The sequence below is a fragment of the Phoca vitulina genome, unplaced genomic scaffold (genome assembly GCF_004348235.1).
Source record: "Phoca vitulina isolate PV1807 unplaced genomic scaffold, GSC_HSeal_1.0 scaffold7, whole genome shotgun sequence".
Taxonomy (NCBI): Eukaryota; Metazoa; Chordata; class Mammalia; order Carnivora; family Phocidae; genus Phoca; species Phoca vitulina.
The window spans coordinates 34,181,885-34,199,572 of record NW_022589710.1 but is presented as its reverse complement, the minus strand read 5'-3'; the positions used below and the strand labels follow the sequence as shown (position 1 = coordinate 34,199,572).

The following is a 17,688-nucleotide window of genomic DNA, read 5'->3' as shown; positions in this document are numbered from 1 at the left end:
TTAAAATTAAAGAATTTCAAATTAAAGAGACTCAGATTTCCAAAAGACTTAATAAAAAACTGTTAATCTGGAAATTCTCCATTGGTCCTAATAACATGGTATTGAGTACAAAAGCAGTGACACAGGATCGAGTCATTCCTTTTTCCTACAACGAACCGGGGAGCCCGGGAGCTCCCAAGCATTCTCTGTGACAGAAACAAAAGCCTGGGATGCAGGTGTAAGTGTTTCCCAGCACGGGGACTGCTGAGTGATGCTGTGGGATTTTTTTTTTTTTAACGTGAATTACACATGGCTCCCTCCAAAAGGATCCTGATAGTCTGGGAGACCAAACTGCTGTCTTCAGCTGAGCCTAGGACACTTCCTGTTACTTCCTCCACATGCTAGCATTCAGCCCAGGGAGATCCCAAAGGATTTCTAGCCCATTTCAGTAGATTCTCAAGCCAGATTGGTCCCTAGTCCCCAAAACTAGTTCCAAATGAACCACAGGGCTGACCTAATCCAGTGACTTCCTCTCATTTGGGTGATTGTACCATTAATTATCCTCTGTTTTTCATATCTTCAGTCTCTCCCCCTCCATTGGCTCTTGCCCTCCAAGCCTTTAAACATACTCAAATCTTCCCTTGGTAAAGGGGATGCTAAGCTGCCCGCTCATCTCCTTACCCTCTTGTATGAATTTCTTGACAAAACAGCCTATATTCACTGGCTCTACCTCTTCAGCTCCCTTTATCCCTTAATTACTCTAATCCAGCTGCTTCAGCTCCCTTTATACCACTCAGCTAAAACTAACCCATAAGTACCAGCCACCTTGTCACAGCCATTTTGAAGACCTTTGCTCATTACCCTGATATCCAAAAGTACTTCTTCTCTTACCTTTGGTATCAAACAATGAGATTTTCATCCAACAAGCTCTCTAGTCTTGAAAGCTCTATATTCTTTTATTTCTCCTTCACCCTGTGTATCTAATCTCAGACCTATAAGCCCTGGATTCTATCTCCACATTGTCTCTTTCATCCCCATCTTCCCCATGCATTGCCTGAGCTCAGTCCCTGAACACCTGTTGCGTGGCCTGCTCCAATACCTGTTAACTCACCTCTCCCTCCACTCCCGCTTCTTCGTCTCCTCTCCCTCCTCACTATGTTCCACAAGGCTCCCTCCCAGCCTAATTACAGTTTTGTGAACTGGAGAGAAAAAGGCAGAAGCACGGTTAGCCCTGAGGGACCGGAGCATTCCCCTAAGTAAACCCACGGGAATCCAATGCGACAGCAAATGGACTGCGACTTGCTGGCCTAAAAGATAAATGAAGATTTTCTTAATACCACAAATGAAGTCCTCTGGGATGAGGCTGCAATCCAGCTCACCTGTCCTCACCCACCCCCCATAGCTCTAGCACGTGCATTCCCCGAGATCAGCCGTGCAGCTCCAGTACTCAGACCTGTGCTCCTGCAGATCCCAGTGTCCCCAGGTCCCTATGCGCCCCACTTCTTTCCCACTGTGGAGCTTTCTCTGCTATCTCCAGGCTCCATTGAAATGTCATCTCCTGTGGGTGGTTTTTCCTGCTTCCTTCAGCATCTGTGCACATGCACCCCCTCCTGGTGCTTAGTGCCCATTCGCATCAGCTACTTGGGACCGCACTCGAGGTCTTCATATGGGAGAACCCAGGACAGTGCTCAGCCTGTGGTCAAAATTCAATAAACAAACACCTTTCAATGGTTAGGGCTGACCCAAGCAAAGAGATGCTTTTGCCCTGCAGTGGCCTCAACGAACACAACGGAGCAGCATGATTTATTGAGATGTCAGTTTGTGCTTTCTTCCTGCTTCTTTTGCTGTCAGCATTTTTCCTTCTCCCTCCCAAGAAGGTAAGCAAATGTATGTGTGGAGTTCTGGACTCCGTGGCCAGAGTCACCTGAGATTTTTAATGGTTTTGTGTATCGCAGGGTCATAAATAGAAGTTGCAAGGTATTCATGAAAGTTTCCATTCAGACAGTGGTTTGTAGAGGAAAGCCAATGTCGGAAGGGACTAGAAATGGATATTCCTGAAGACCAAGAAAGGACTGAGTTTAAGGGATTGTAGTCTGTCAGAAACCCAGACCCCATTCCCATTGTGCCTGCATGGTTGATGGGAGGGACCGCTCCAGAAAGCCGGCAGTGGATGGACACGATGCACCAGCGTGGTCAGTGGTACGAGCAGCTGGGAGAGTTGCCTGACTTGGCCTCAGTGCTGTTCTGGTCTTCAGCTGCAGCATATCGGACGGTGCGAGCATCGTGATGGAGCCGAAGGTGGACAGCTGACCAGGCCCTATGCCATATCTGTGCACTGCATTAGCCTGGGATTCTTTTTTTTTTTTTAAGATTTTATTTATTTGACAGAGAGAGAGAGAAAGAGAGCAGAGCATGCACAAGCAGGGGGAGCAACAGAAGGCAGAGGGAGAAGGAGACTCCTCACTGAGCAGAGAGCCCGATGCAGGGGCTTGATCCCAGGACCCTGGGATCATAACCTGAGCCAAAGGCAGACACTTAACCAACTGAGCCACCCAGACTCCCCTAGCCTGGGATTCTTATACAAGCCCAGGAAGTGGGCAAAGTTACCTTAGTAATGATTGAGTTTTTCCCTCCAGCTGGACAACTAATTCAATGTAATTTAGAGAAATAAAGGAATGTGACCTAAAACAATGATAATATCGTAATCTAAAATTAATACCTACAACACAACATTCACTCAAATCCCCAGGAAAACTACAAGATCTCTCCCAGAACATCCTTGAAACAGCTTTGGGACATAACATTGGCCCATTTTGACTTTGAACACACATTACCTGATATGCCAGGATGCTCTTACACAGGAAATAAAAATTTCTGGCACATATATATCTGTTTAAAACTGTTAGGAAGTCTTCTTTTGGCATGTGCTGTGACATGTCTCTTCAAATCGTACTGGTCCTCAAAGGCAAAGGCAGAAACAACCCAGGGTGACCTATTCCAGCTTTGCAAGGTACAAGGATGTAGGGGGAAATCGGACATTGGGGAAGTACAGTTCTCCAGCATGGCCACAAGGTGGCAGAGTGACCCTGTCACCAGAAGTATACTGTCGCCTGTTAACAGTTTGGAACCTAGGATGTTGGAAAATCCGAGAGACAGTTAATATAGGATAGTTGAAAAGCTGGCTCCTAGAAGACTTTCCTGCTGAAGGACTTACCCTCATATCATTAATATTTTATAGAGGCAGGCCCTCCACGAGCCTTACAGATACCTAGCCCCTGGCTCAAGGATCAGCCTGATCTGACATTCACGTTCAGTGGAGGATCAACACCTGTCATGAGATCTGGCCCTGCTTGCTGGCAAAAAGTTACCACTGAACAGGGGTCTAATCTGAAACCCCCTCAATCCCAAGGCCCTGGGAGAGCCTCCAAAAAGAAAGAAAGGTAAGAGAAGCTCAATGGCAAACATTTCATCAAAGTCAGTCTCAATTGCCTCAGTGATGGGAGTGTGGCCTTTCAGCTGCATGTGACCCACGCCTCCAAACCACGTCCCTCCTATCAGCACAGGTTAGTGCACCTCCTGCAGGGGAGACTGGAAAATCAATGGACAGCAACCAAAAACTGTCATGAACTCATGAGAGGCAATAAACACTTAATTGGATATTGATTTGAGACTACAAAAAAAATATTCAAAGAAATTTAGAAAATCCTAATGAAAGAAATGAGGACAGACACAAAAAAATGAGGATATGTTACCTGTGCCTGAGTGCCTAAAAATAAGCTTATTTCCCTGGCACCCTCACATAATTCTGAAAGCTGCCATATACTCTACAGTGAAATCCTTTTTTTCTTAAAATAGGTGGGGAGGTTCTATCTCCTGCAATAAAAACCCTGGTTACTACAGAAGACAAGGAAACAAATGGAATTTCTTACTTGCTCACCCTATTACAACAGCAACAAAGGCAGGAGGAGGAAGAGAGAAACATGAGAGAAAAATGAGAGGATGAAAAAGGAATGGCTGAGGATTTTACATTGGGCACATCTCACGTTTCATTTTAAGTTGTTTGTTTTCCTGAGATATAAACTTCTTCCTTGCCCCAAACCATCATCCTGCAGTTTCCACGCGTTCAAATGTCTTTCACGTGAATGGATCGTACATGTCTGCGTTAAGAAAAATGGATTCAGCTCTGCATCTGGGTCAGGGCAATGTAGACACAAGAACCACCATCAACAGCCAAACTGCCCTACCAAGAGACACGGAGAAGCAGGAACGAAAAGCTAGAAGAGACTGCGATAAATCAAGCCCCAGGAATTCGATTTCTTTGCCTGAATGAAGAAGGATGTGGCAGTCAAGAACTGGAGCTGACCTCTGAGTGACACAAGGAGACGTGGCTTCAAGCCCCGTGGTTCTCCAACTTGGCCTTCATCAGAACCACCTGGAAGTGATTAAGGCCGATTGCTGAGTTCCACACACTCCCCACTCAGGAGGTCTGGAGGGGGATCCCACCAAACAGTTCTAACAAGTTCCAGGGGATGTTAATGCTCTGACCCATGCTTTGCAAACCACTGTTCTAGATCCAGAAAAGTAAGTCTCATGAACCTGGGGCGTGTGATAAGTTGGGAGAGATAGCACACACGTCTGTGAGCCAGGCTGAGAAAACTTTTGTTATATCATCTACAGCTTGGAATTTATTTTTGTAGAAAAGTTTTGCTAGATGCTGTTATCAGTGCAGTGCTAGTGAAAGCACAAGGCGGTGTGATCTCTCTGGAGGAAAATTTGGCAACATCAGCTTATCAGATAAGCACATCCTTTGATCCAGCAGTTGCCTAACTGGGAGTAAATAATAAATAAATGTCTATTAAAAGACAATTGTTAAATCATAAAATAATCACCTTCCATGATACAAGATTCACACTGTACTATGAAGTGAAAGAGTGGGTCCGTGTAGTACGTATCACTGTACTAGTCAGTCCTGTGGAAAATGCCAGTCTAGGAACTGATTTTTAACATCAGTGAAGGTATTAATTGCACTGCCTCCTTCACAGAAAATCTTTTGTGATAGCAAATAATGTAATGTAACAACTTCTCTTCATCTCAATATCTTCATACGCTCAATGGGGATAAAAGTCAGGATTTAGAAAAGGTAGGTTTCTTTAAGGCCTTAAAGGAATTAAAACAAGTGCTTCGAAAACAGAAAGACATCATCGAACACTTGCCCAGTTTTATGGAGATGCTAGGATATGTGTCATTATATTAATACAGCAAATACCATACTGCTTTTTCAAGTAATAGTTGCAATACAGCAATGTGTTTAGTAAGTAATTTTAAAAGAAAAAAGCAGAGGACCAAGGAGTATTTATGTGCCAATACGACGGGATATATGGACGAGTGATCTCCCTCAAATGTGAATTCAGGACTCTGGCCATAGTATACACACCTGATATGTATGTGCACTTCCCACCACAGGCACATAAAATTACAACAAAAAATAACCAAAAAAATAAATGTAATTACATAGGTGAGCTCCAAAAGACAAATATTCCCCAGATTCCAAAAACCAAAGAAAATCAAAGCCAGAGCCTCAACAATCCACTGGGTTTTATTTTTTTTTTTCAAGATTTTATTTACTTGAGAGAGAGAGAGAGGACGGAGAGAGAGAGAGCACGCACAAGTGGGGGGAGGGGCAGAGGGAGAGGGATAAGTGGACTCCCCGCTGAGCAGGGAGCCTGATGTGGGGCTTAATGCAGAGCTCCATACTGGGCTCCATCCCAGGACCCCAGGATCACCTGAACTCAAGGCAGACGCTTAACTGACTGAGCCATCCAGGCGCCCTTCCACTGGGCTTTAATCTCAGATTTAGGGGCGATTGGTCTACACAAGGAAGAAGAACAGGTATTGAAGTTCCATCCACATCTCCCAGCCAGAGAGAAGCCCAACACATTAAAGAACAGTCATGCAAGTGAAAAAATAAGACTGTACAAAGCCTGCTTACTAGCCCAAACAAAGAGCAAAGATGTTTGCTGAGTGCCCCGGACCTTGAATTTAAAAACAAAACAAAACAAATCACCCATGAGAAATAGAAATCCTAAACTTACACAAGGTAAGGGGTCTAATTTTTTTTTCTACATTCATAGTTTAAGAACCCCAGATGGGGATGCCTGGGTGGCTCAGTCCATTAAGCGTCTGCCTTCAGCTCAGGTCATGATCCCAGCGTCCTGGAATCGAGTCCCATACTGGTATTGGGCTCCCCGCTCAGTGGAGATCGTGCTCCGCCCTCTCCCTGTGGCTCCCCCTGCTTGTGCGCTCTCTCTCTGATAAATATATAAATAAAATCTTTAAAAAAAAAAAAAAAGAACCCCAGATGAATAGTTAATATAAAAAGTGATCCAAGACCACTAAAATTCCTAGGGATCCAATAAACACAACATGAAAATCTCTGTCCTTAGAGACTCTTTCCCAGCTCAAAGCTTATAGGGAACTCTCACTAAAGATGAGCTCACTAAAGATGAGCAAAATTAAATGTCAAAGACTACATGAAGAAATAAATCACCATCAGGGTTAATCAGCAGACACCAAAGTTGACACTTCAAGAAGTGGGAATTGTAGATGAATTTAAGAGACTAGAAAATAATAACATCTTACAATAATTTAGAAAACATATTGAAGCAGTAAGATACTCTGGGGAAAGGATATTTTTTTAAAGTAACCAAATATTAATGAAAATTACCATCATTGGAATGAAAAACATTTGGTAGGTTAAATAACACAGTAGACCTTGCTTAAAAGAAAACTGCTGAAGTAGAGAACAAATCTAAAGAAATTCTGTAAGAGGGAGAGGGAGAGAGAGTGAGAGAACAAGAAAGAAAGTGAATATGACTGGATGGGTAATTGACAGATAAGAAACACAGGAAGCTTCAGTATAGTGTAACAAGGTCTAAAAAGGAAAGAAGAGAGGGACTGGGGAGAACTAATACTCAGAGATGATAACAAAGAACTTTCCAGAATTAGAGATGAGAATTAGGATTAAAATGTCTTGAACAAAATAAAAACAAATCACACAAAAAATCTTAAACTTAGGTATAAATCTAACAAAATATGTATGCGATCTATGTGAGAAAAACTACAAAATTCTGTTGAACTAAATCAAAGAACTAAACAAACGCAGACATACTCTATGTTCATGGATAAGAAGATTCAATATTGTCAAGATGTTAGGTCTTCCCAAATTATCTATAGATTCAACGCAATTTCAACCAAAATCCCAGCAAGTTGTTTAATGGATGTTGACAAACTGATGCTGAAGTTTATACGGAGAGGCAAAAGACCCAGAACAGCCAACACAATATTGAAGAAGAACAAAATTGGAGACTTCAAGACTTACTGTAAAGCTACGGTAATCTGACAGTGTAGTGTCAGTGTGAGAGAAGAGATAAATAGATCAACTGAACAGAATAAAGAGGTCAGGTACCGACCCCCATAAATAGAATCAACTGATATCTGACAAAGGAGCAAAGGAAATACAATGGAGCAAAGACAGTCTCTAACACAAATGGTGCTGTAACAACTGGATATCCACATGCAAAAAAAAAAAAAAAAATCTAGACACAGACCTTAACTCAAAATGGACCATAGACCAAAATGTAAAATGCAAAACACTGAAACTCCTAGAAGATAGCATAGGAGAAAACCTACATGACCTTGGGTATGATGATGTCTTTTTAGATACAACAGCAAAGACAGGAGTCGTGATATAATTGATAATCTAGACTTCATTAAAATTAAAAATGCCTGCTCTGTGAAAGACAATGTCCAGAGAATTAGAAGACAAGAGAAAGACTAGGAGAAAATATTTGCAAGAAATACATTTATAAAGATAAAGGACTGTTATCCAAAGTATACAAAGAACTCTTAAAACTCAACAATAATAAACCCAATTTAAAAAAGGACCAAAGACCTTAACAGACACCTCATCAAAGAAGATAGCAAATAAGCATATGAAAAGATACTCCATATCATATCTCATTAGGGAAATGTAAATTAAAATAATGATGCACCACTGCCACTCTGGAAAACAGTATGGAGTTTCCTCAAAAAGTTGAAAATAGAGCTAAAATATGATCCAGCAATTGCACTACTGGGTATTTACCCCAAAGATACAAAAGTAGGGACCCGAAAGGCTACGTGCACCCTGATGTTTATAGCAGCAATGTCCACAATAGCCAAACTGTGGAAAGAGCCAAGATGTCCATCAACAGATGAATGGATAAAGAAGATGTGGTATATATATACAATGGAACATTATGCAGCCATCAAAAGGAATGAGATCTTGCCATTTGCAACGACGTGGATGGAACTGGAGGGTGTTATGCTGAGCAAAATAAGTCAATCAGAGAAAGACATGTATCATATGACCTCACTGATATGAGGAATTCTTAATCTCAGGAAACAAACTGAGGGTTGCTGGAGTGGGGGGATGGGGTGGCTGGGTGACAGACATTGGGGAGGGTATGTGCTATGGTGAGCACTGTGAATTGTGCAAGACTGTTGAATCACAGATCTGTACCTCTGAAACAAATAATGCAATATATGTTAAGAAAGAAAAAAAGAAGAAGAAGAATGTAGCAGGAGGGGAAGAATGAAGGGGGGGAAATCGGAGGAGGAGAAGAACCATGAGAGACGATGGACTCTGAAAAACAAACTGAGGGTTCTAGAGGGGAGGGGGGTGGGAGGATGGGTTAGCCTGGTGATGGGTATTGAGGAGGGCACGTTCTGCATGGAGCACTGGGTGTTATGCACAAACAATGAATCATGGAACACTATATCTAAAACTACTGATGTAATGTATGGGGATTAACATAACAATAAAAAAATTAAAAAATAAAATAAAATAAAATAAAATAATGATGCACCACTATACACCTATTCGAATGACCAAAATCTGGAGTACTGACATCAAATACGGGCAAAGATGTGGAGCAAGAGGAACTTTCATTCCTGCCGGTGGGAATGTAAAATGGTGCAACCACTCTGGAAGACAGTGTGATGGTTTCTTATAAAACAAACCCACTCTTACCATACAATCCAGCAATTGTGCTTCTTCATATTCAGGTAAGTTGAAAACTTATGTCCACACAAAAATGTTTATAGCAGCTTTAATCATAACTGCCAAAACTTGGAACCAATCAACTTGGACTTCAATAGGTGAATAGCTAAATCAACTGTGTTATATCCAAACGATAGAATATTATTCAGCACTAAAAAGAAATGAGCTATCAAGCCATGAGAAGACATGCAGGAAACTTAAATATGTATTTCTAAGTGAAAGAAGCCAATCTTAAAAGGCTACATACTGTATGATTCCAACTATCTGACATTCTGGAAAAGCCAAAACTGTAAAAAGGTCAGTGGTTGCTGTGGTAGGGGTGGTGGGGATGAACAGGCAGAGCACAGAGAATTTGGGGAGTGAAAATGCTCTGTATGAAAAAACAGTGGGTGCATGTCATTATAAATTTGTCCACACAATGTATAACACCAAGAGTGAACTGTAATGTAAACCATGGACTTTGGATGATTATGACGTATTAATGTAGGTTCATCCTTGGTAAATAAATAAATGAACGCACCATTCTGGTAAGTAATGTTGATAATGGGGGAGACTATGTATATGTGGGGGCAGAGAGTATATAGGAAGTCCTTCTATGTCTCAATTCTGTTGTGAACCTAAAAAAATTCTTTGAAAAAAAAATCTCCATCCATTCATATAATGAAATTGAAAATAAAATAAAAAGAACTCTTAAAAATCAACCAAAGGGGAGGGCGCCTGGGTGGCTCAGTTGGTTAAGCGACTGCCTTCGGCTCAGGTCATGATCCTGGAGTCACAGGATCGAGTCCCGCATAGGGCTCCCTGCTCGGCGGGGAGTCTGCTTCTCCCTCTGACCCTCCCCCGTCTCATGCTCTCTCTCTCTCATTCTCTCTCTCAAATAAATAAATAAAATCTAAAAAAAAAAAAAAAATCAACCAAAGGGGAAGATAATGTATCTAAAACTAAATTATAAATTACATTTCTCATCAATGATAGATGCCAAAGGTGAAAAATAATATATTAAAATGTTGAGGGGTTGGGGCGCCTGGGTGGCTCAGTCGTTAAGCGTCTGCCTTCGGCTCAGGTCATGATCTCAGGGTCCTGGGATCGAGCCCCGCATCGGGCTCCCTGCTCAGTGGGAAGCCTGCTTCTCCCTCTCGCACTCCCCCTGCTTGTGTTCCCTCTCTCGCTGTCTCTGTCAAATAAATAAATAAAATCTTTAAAATAAAATAAAATGTTGAGGGGACCTCCATTTTTGGACAAGATGAGATAAATGTTAAAAAAAGAAAAAAAGGAAAAGAAAAGAAAGGAAAGGAAAACAAAAGAAAAGCTCCAAGAAAAGTCTACTCTCTATAGCTCAGGGGTTCTCAACCTTGGCATTATTGATATTTCGGACTAGATCATTCTTTTCTGTTCAGGGCAGGGGTCAGGCTGTTCTACGTACTGTATCACATTTAGCAGCATCTCTAATCTCTACCCACTAGATGCCAGTAACAACTTCGCACTTGAGACAGCAAAAAATGTCTTCATACACTGTCAGATGCCACCTGTAGGGCAAATCATCCCCAAATCATCTCTTCTCTCTAGCCGAAGGACTTGGAGGAGGACAGCCTGAAAGGACAGAACCTCTTTTAATCTACTTAGCCTACTCTAAACAAACAGCATGAAAGAGTCACATCCCCATGCCTCCCCACCAGGCCCTGTGGAGACCAAGGGGAGGAGGCCTGCTGTCCGCCACCCCCCCCCCCCCCCCCGCCCTACACTAACAACGCAGGAGCGTGCAGACAAGGCAGGGTGGAGCTGTGTTGACCACCCCTGCTCTGCACTAAGATACCATCAGGAAAGAGGCAGTGGCCCTCCCTGTCTTCACCCGCACGGTGACTGCAGAGGCCACAGCCCATGAAGGAAAGCACTATCAAGCACCACACTGTACCAAGTGAAGGACAGCAAAGCAGTATTACCCTGCCTCATCTCAGCTGGGAGGTGTGTGGGGGGGGGCGGGGGGTGAAGGTGAATGAGAAGAGGGAACTGGAAAAAGTAAACATAAATCTGTGTATGAAGTCCTGAGCATATCCCTAAACGATCCATGCATAAAACCAATCTTTTTTTAAAAGATTTTATTTGTTTATTTGACCGAGAGAAATCATAAGCAGGGGGAGCGGCCGGCAGAGGAAGAGGGAGAAGCAGGGAGCCCGACTCAGGGCTCGATCCCAGGACCCTGGGATCATGACCTGAGTCGAAGGCAGATGCTTAACCGACTGAGCCACCCAGGTGCCCCACATAAAGCCAATCTGAACACAGGAAAGTTGTGAGAACTGAATTACAGTGAGAAACAGAATAAATAGGCCCAACATTCTAGAAGCCACAGGGTGAGGATGTCATCACTCCTCATGTACCCTCTGCCAATTCTGATGAACAGTCAAGAAAAGGAAAATGGAGAGACAAATACAATATTGGTATTATTTTGAAAGTAGTTTTGCCCTCACCGACCCTCTAAATAGTCTTAGGGACCTCCACCACCCAGGGTTGCTAGGTCCACACTTTAAGAACTGCTGGAGTAAAGCGGGAAATCAAGGAAAAGAAAAGTCTCGCACTAGAGAAAAAGACCGAATTTGGCAACCATATGAGTATTACTCTATGCAAGGCATCATGCTTATTCAATAGAATGACAAATTGAGGAAATAAACTTAAAAGTAGATCTTTCCCTCAAAGAACATATAGACTAGAGAGAAGCCAAAAAAGGAAAAAAAAAAAAAAAACTTAAGAGGTATAGATAAAATAAGCAATGGATTCTGTTGAGAATCTGTTGGACAGTTGCATCTGTTGGAAAGTTTATAAAGACTTCAAAGAGAAAACAGCATGTGATTTGGGCCACATTGGGGAGAGAATCCCTTTTAAGAAAATAATTTCAGGCTCCTCCCTTCTATTCATTTTATATAGGCTGATTTTATCAGATAAAAATGTAAATGTTTGTCTCTAGGATCCAAATCAATTTATTAAAACTAGGATACTCTTACCTTAATTACAAGTAGCTAATGACTGTGATTACATCTCTTTTACTGGAGAATAGCTTTTGGGTGGTAAGTAGCAACCAAAAAAATCAAGATGTTCAGAGTTTCAAGAAAAGGACATGAAATAAAAATCAACATTTACCACTGGAAAAAAACCTCTTCAGAGTAGTTTCATATTCTAAACTCTGAGTCCACTTTAAAGCAAGAATTTGTTGTTACACAGAACAATATTATCAGTAGTCAGGAACTCTCCAGTTTCCAGGTATCTGTCATCCTCTGAATAAGTCAAAAACAATAGTTTGAAATGAATAAAATCATTTATAAGAATGCAACACAAATAGAGGCTTAAAACCTTAAATAATCTCTTATCCCCTTATAATGCTTCACACACTGACAAGGCACCTTAATAAAAATCCATTTGCCCCCATGAGAAAACAGCTTCTCTTTGATAGAGTTCTCATTCCCCTTATTTTTCTCATTCTGGGACCTTCATTGACTTTCAACCCTAATTTCATAGTTTTGTCCAACTCCCTTGATTTTTTAACTTTTCCAAAAATGAGACCTTTTGAGTGTTTCGATTTTTAAAAATTTTTAACAGTTTTCATAAAATTAATTCACAAAGCATATAGTCTTCTGCTTATTTGAAGCTCCCCTCAGCAGCATCTCATTCAGATATGACTTCCCCCAAAACAGCTCCAAGACCAAAAACTACCCTTCCCTGCCCCACCAATTCCTACAGCACAACAGCTCTCTGGTGGGAGGGAGGAGAACAATTTCTTTTCTGAGCAAGGCAATTATCATTTCAGGTTTTACCACCCCAGTGTTACCTAAAGTTTTAAAGAGGAATGTGATACTCCAAACAAAAAGCTAATTGAAGTAGATGCTAAAACTTTCATGGGGAATATGGCAGACAGACTCTAAGATGGTCTCCCACCTTCTGATACACCCTTGTGTAATCCCTTCTCTTTGAGTTCAGGCAGAATCTATAACTTGCTTCTAAACAATAAAATATGTCAACGGTGATGAGATGTCATTTCCATGATTCTATCAATTAAGATTTTAATACCTATCTTGCTAGGAGACTCTGTCCCTTGCTAGCTGTGATGACATAAGTGGACATATTGAGGAGGTTCACATATTAAAGACCTGAGAATGACCTCCAGCCAACAAGAAATGGAGGTCCTCACTCCACAAGACTACAAGGGTCTGAATCCTGCCAACATGTGATATGCTGATAATATGTCAATGTAAGCCTGGAAGTAGATCGTTCCCCAATCAAGCCTCAGGCCTTCAGATGAGAACCCAGCCCTGGCTGACACCTTAATTGCAGCCTTGCAGACTTCCGACTCCCAGAAGTCCTGCCCAGACTCCTGACTTAACAGAGCTGGGAGATGGATGTGTTGTTTTAAGGCACTAAGCTTGTGGTAATTTGTTACACAGCAATACATAACAAATACAGGGAGAGCACAAAGAAAAATAACTATAATTATAATTGTAATTATCACCACTAAAATCTAACAGTTGATTTTATGCTAATGGACCAGTCAAGAACGACATTATAATGTGCATCTAAAAAGCCTGAGAACAGGATAATAGAGTCTGAGGGATGAAGTCCCCTCTACTTTCTGACTATGGAGAAGCAGGGGAGGGCAGTTGAAGGCAGCCTAGCTGCTGGGGACTCTACAAACCTGAGGTGACAGAGCCAGTGTGCTTCAACCAAAGTTCAAAGGAATAATGAAAGGGAAAGAAAAAACAGATTGGCAGATAAGGAGATTTAGAGCATGGGCTGAAATGTAAGGGAAACAGGGAATATCAAGATGGGCAGTGGGAGTATGAGACAGTGAAAGGTTACTCTCGAGACCTGGATGGCCAAGGTTAGGGCCAGCAGGGACATCAAGCAGATGAGGTCATTGTGGGCATTACTAGGAGATTACACCTTTTTAAAGTTCGATAATGGGACAACCAGAAATTTCCTCAGGCTTATCGACATCATTGGACAGGCTTTTTTTTTTTTTTTTTTTTTTTTATTTGACAGAGAGACAGCAAGAGCAGGATCACAGGCAGGGGAGTGGGAGAGGGAGAAGCAGGCTTCTTGTGGAGCAGGGAGCCCAAAGCGGTGTTTGATCCCAGGACTCTGGGATCATGACCTGAGCCGAAGGCAGATGCTTAACGACTGAGCCCCCAGGCGCCCCTGGACAGGCTTTTATAAGACTTCAGAGCCAGCAGGGTATCCAAGTCTGGGGAGGCACCCTGAAACAACACCCATCCAGTCCTACAACCGTCCATCAGTCATGCCCAAGTGAGGAGCAAGACTACAAAGCCCAAAGAGATCACCAAGAGCAAGTCAGCTTAGAGGATCCCACTGCCCTCTTGCATCTTCCATAAGAGAGAGAGTTGTTGTAGCACCTCTAAAACCCCATCACTGAAATCGCCTTTGGTTATCAAAAATTTTATATGTGCACATGCACCACTTGCCCACATGCTCATGATACGTGCTGTAAGCACACTTGTGCAAAACGATAAGCCTTAGGAAAGAAAATGCCATGATTTAATACTTCTATTTTAAATCTGAGTTCTCTACTTTGTTTTGTTGTTGTTGTTGTTTTAAAGATTTTATTTATTTGACAGAGAGAGACACAGCGAGAGAGGGAACACAAGCAGGGGGAGAGGGAGAGGGAGAGGCAGGCTCCCCGCTGATCAGGGAGCCCGATGTGGGGCTCGATCCCAGGACCCTGGGATCATGACCTGGGCTGAAGGCAGATGCTTAACGACTGAGCCACCCAGGTGCCCCTGAGTTCTCTACTTTGAGTGATTTCTCCTAGATTCACTTCTGTAGAGTCTTACATTTCTAAACAGATCATTTAATCTTCATTTTATATTCTTCACAAAGAAAAATGGAATCAAAGACTGGGACTCCATTTCTAAAGGACAGATTATTCCTGTAACATGAGGCATACACTATGGGATGGATCTTGTAGAGGGTAAGGAGACATTTATTTAATGCCTACTATGTGCACCATCTCATTTAATTTCTACAACTTCTCAGAGTGGAATAAAACAAAGCCCTGGGAAGTTAAACACTTTACCCGAGGTTCCCCAGACAGTGAGTGTTTGTTCCGGAGTTCAGAACTCGAGCATTTATGAAGCTAAGCCTGCACTTTCTTCCACCATCACATTGAGTTCATCAACCTTTTCAACTGTCTATTGAGCTAAATCAATGGAAAATCTAATTTTGATTAAATAGATTGTAATAAAGTAGTATATAAATATACTAGTATGTAAGCCAGGGGAATTTTCACATAGGGTGGATAAAATCATTTTATGTGTCTTAATCTTCGTTTCATTAAAAATCAAACTTTAAAATGTGACACTGCATTCTTAAAATTAGAATGCTCTAGAACATTACACTCTTATTTTCAATAAGAAAATCTATCATAAAGGGATGGTATCCATGCATAAATTCAAACTGCCTAAAATCAGATGTGCATAATCCATTAATGGGAGTATAATAGCTATGTATAAGAATTTTTTTTTTGCAATATGTGCTTCAGATACCTCCTTAATTTATTGAGTTGTCAAAGAGTTTTACCATCATTTTAATATATACATCATCATTGTTAAATGGCATAATGGGCATCTTTTTATCAACCCATAATGCTAAATAATAGTTAATAACTTAACGATACCCTAGTGACCTAAAAGAACAAATGTCATCCAAATCTACCCTATGCAGAAAAAGGCTTATTCCTCCCAAGAGATCTGGCCCCATTTCTATACAAAACATTAGAAAGTCAGTTCAACAAAAAAGGCTTCTCTGGGCTTACCAAATCAAAAGCCACGCTGAAATTAAAACATACGGAATTCTAGCCATTCAGTAGGAAGTCAGTCATTCTGACTTTCAGAATATTTCAACAGGGTCACATCAAATAGGTAAATTCAGTCCAGAATACTGTCTCCAGGGGCACCTGGGTGGCTCAGTCATTAAGTGTCTGCCTTCTGCTCAGGTTATGGTCCCAGAGTCCTGCGATCGAGCCCCGCATCGGGCTCCCTTCTCCGCGGTAAGCCTGTTTCTTCCTCTCCCTCTCCCCCTGCTTGTGTTCCCTCTCTCGCTGTGTCTCACTCTGTCAAATAAATAAAATCTTAAAAAAAAAAAATACTGTCTCCATACCCATCTTTATGTTTTCTTCAAGAATTTAATTCTTGGGGCGCCTGGGTGGCTCAGTCATTAAGTGTCTGCCTTCAGCTCAGGTCATGATCCCAGCGTCCTGGGATCGAGCGAGCCCCACATCAGGCTCCCTGCTCGGCGGGAAGCCTGCTTCTCCCTCTCCCACTCCCCCTGCTTGTGTTCCCTCCCTCGCTGTCTCTCTCTCTGTCAAATAAATAAATAAAATCTTTAAAAAAAAAAATTAATTCTTGGTTTAAAAACAGGAGAAGGAGTTTGGAAAACGCAACAAGAACAAGCAGCTTCTCAGATCCTTTTTTCTAAACCATTTATAATTACCAGGCTTAGTCAGCTTTCAAAGTTAAAACAAGCATACAACCCATATATGTCAAATCGATACATCCTCAGAACTCTGGTTCCTATTCTGTAATACCAACAATATCCAAATGCTATCATCTCCCATTGCAGAATTGTTACTTTTCCTAAGTGTGCTAGCAACATGGACATTACAGGAGGGGAGAAGTTTCCACGGAGGCACATTGAGGCATCAATGGTTAAAGGAACATGATAGTTTGCATTTGCTTTCAGAATCCTTCTCCCAAAAAAGTGGTGGAGAGATAGATGCAATAAGATTGGTAAAACACTGAGTACGTGGAGGTTTATTACACTATTCTCTCTTCTTTTTTATGCATATGAAGTTTTCTGTGATTAACAGTTTTGTTAATTTTATGATCTCAAACCAAAATTAGGAGTTCAGGATTAAGGGTCTTTCAACATGATTTTTTTTCAGAAAGTAAACTCAATAATAATAGACCATGATACTTAGAACTATACATTGTCATCCCACCATTGTCATAAGTTGTTGGGTTTTTTCTTTTCTTTTTTTTTTTTAACGAAGAGTTGCAAGAATAGTACAAAGAATTCCTAGATTCCCCAAATGTTAAAATTTTGCCACATTTTATCTTTCTTCCTTGTATAACACACATAATCATACAAATGCACACATATGTACATATTTTTCTCCTAAACCTTTTGAGATTTGGTTGCAGACATCATGTCCCCTTACCCATAAATACTTCAGTTTCCCTTAAAAATAAAGACATTCGGGGCACCTGGGTGGCTCAGTCAGTTAAGTGTCTGCCCTTGGCTCAGGTCATGATCCCAGGGTCCTGGGATCGAGCCCTGTGTTGGGCTCCCTGCTCAGCGGGGAGCCTGCTTCTCCCTCTATCTGCCGCTCCCCTTGCTTGTGCTCTCTCTTTCTCTCTCTGTCAAATAAAATAAAATCTTAAAAAAAAGAATAAAGACATTCCCTTCCAAACTACAATAATAATATCATATTTAAGGAATTTAACTTAGATACAAGGCTATTATCCAATATACAATCTGTATTCAAATTTCACCAATTACCACAACATTGTCTTTTGTAGCATTTTTTTTCCCAGTTTAGGGTCTGATCC

General features: G+C 41.5%; 1 protein-coding gene across 3 annotated transcripts in view; it reads right to left on the bottom strand.

Annotated features, from left to right (window-relative positions):
- The window catches only part of SYT16 (synaptotagmin 16), a 245,075-nt gene that overhangs the window by 222,408 nt on the left and 4,979 nt on the right, over window positions 1-17,688 (bottom strand). The window lies entirely within an intron of this gene.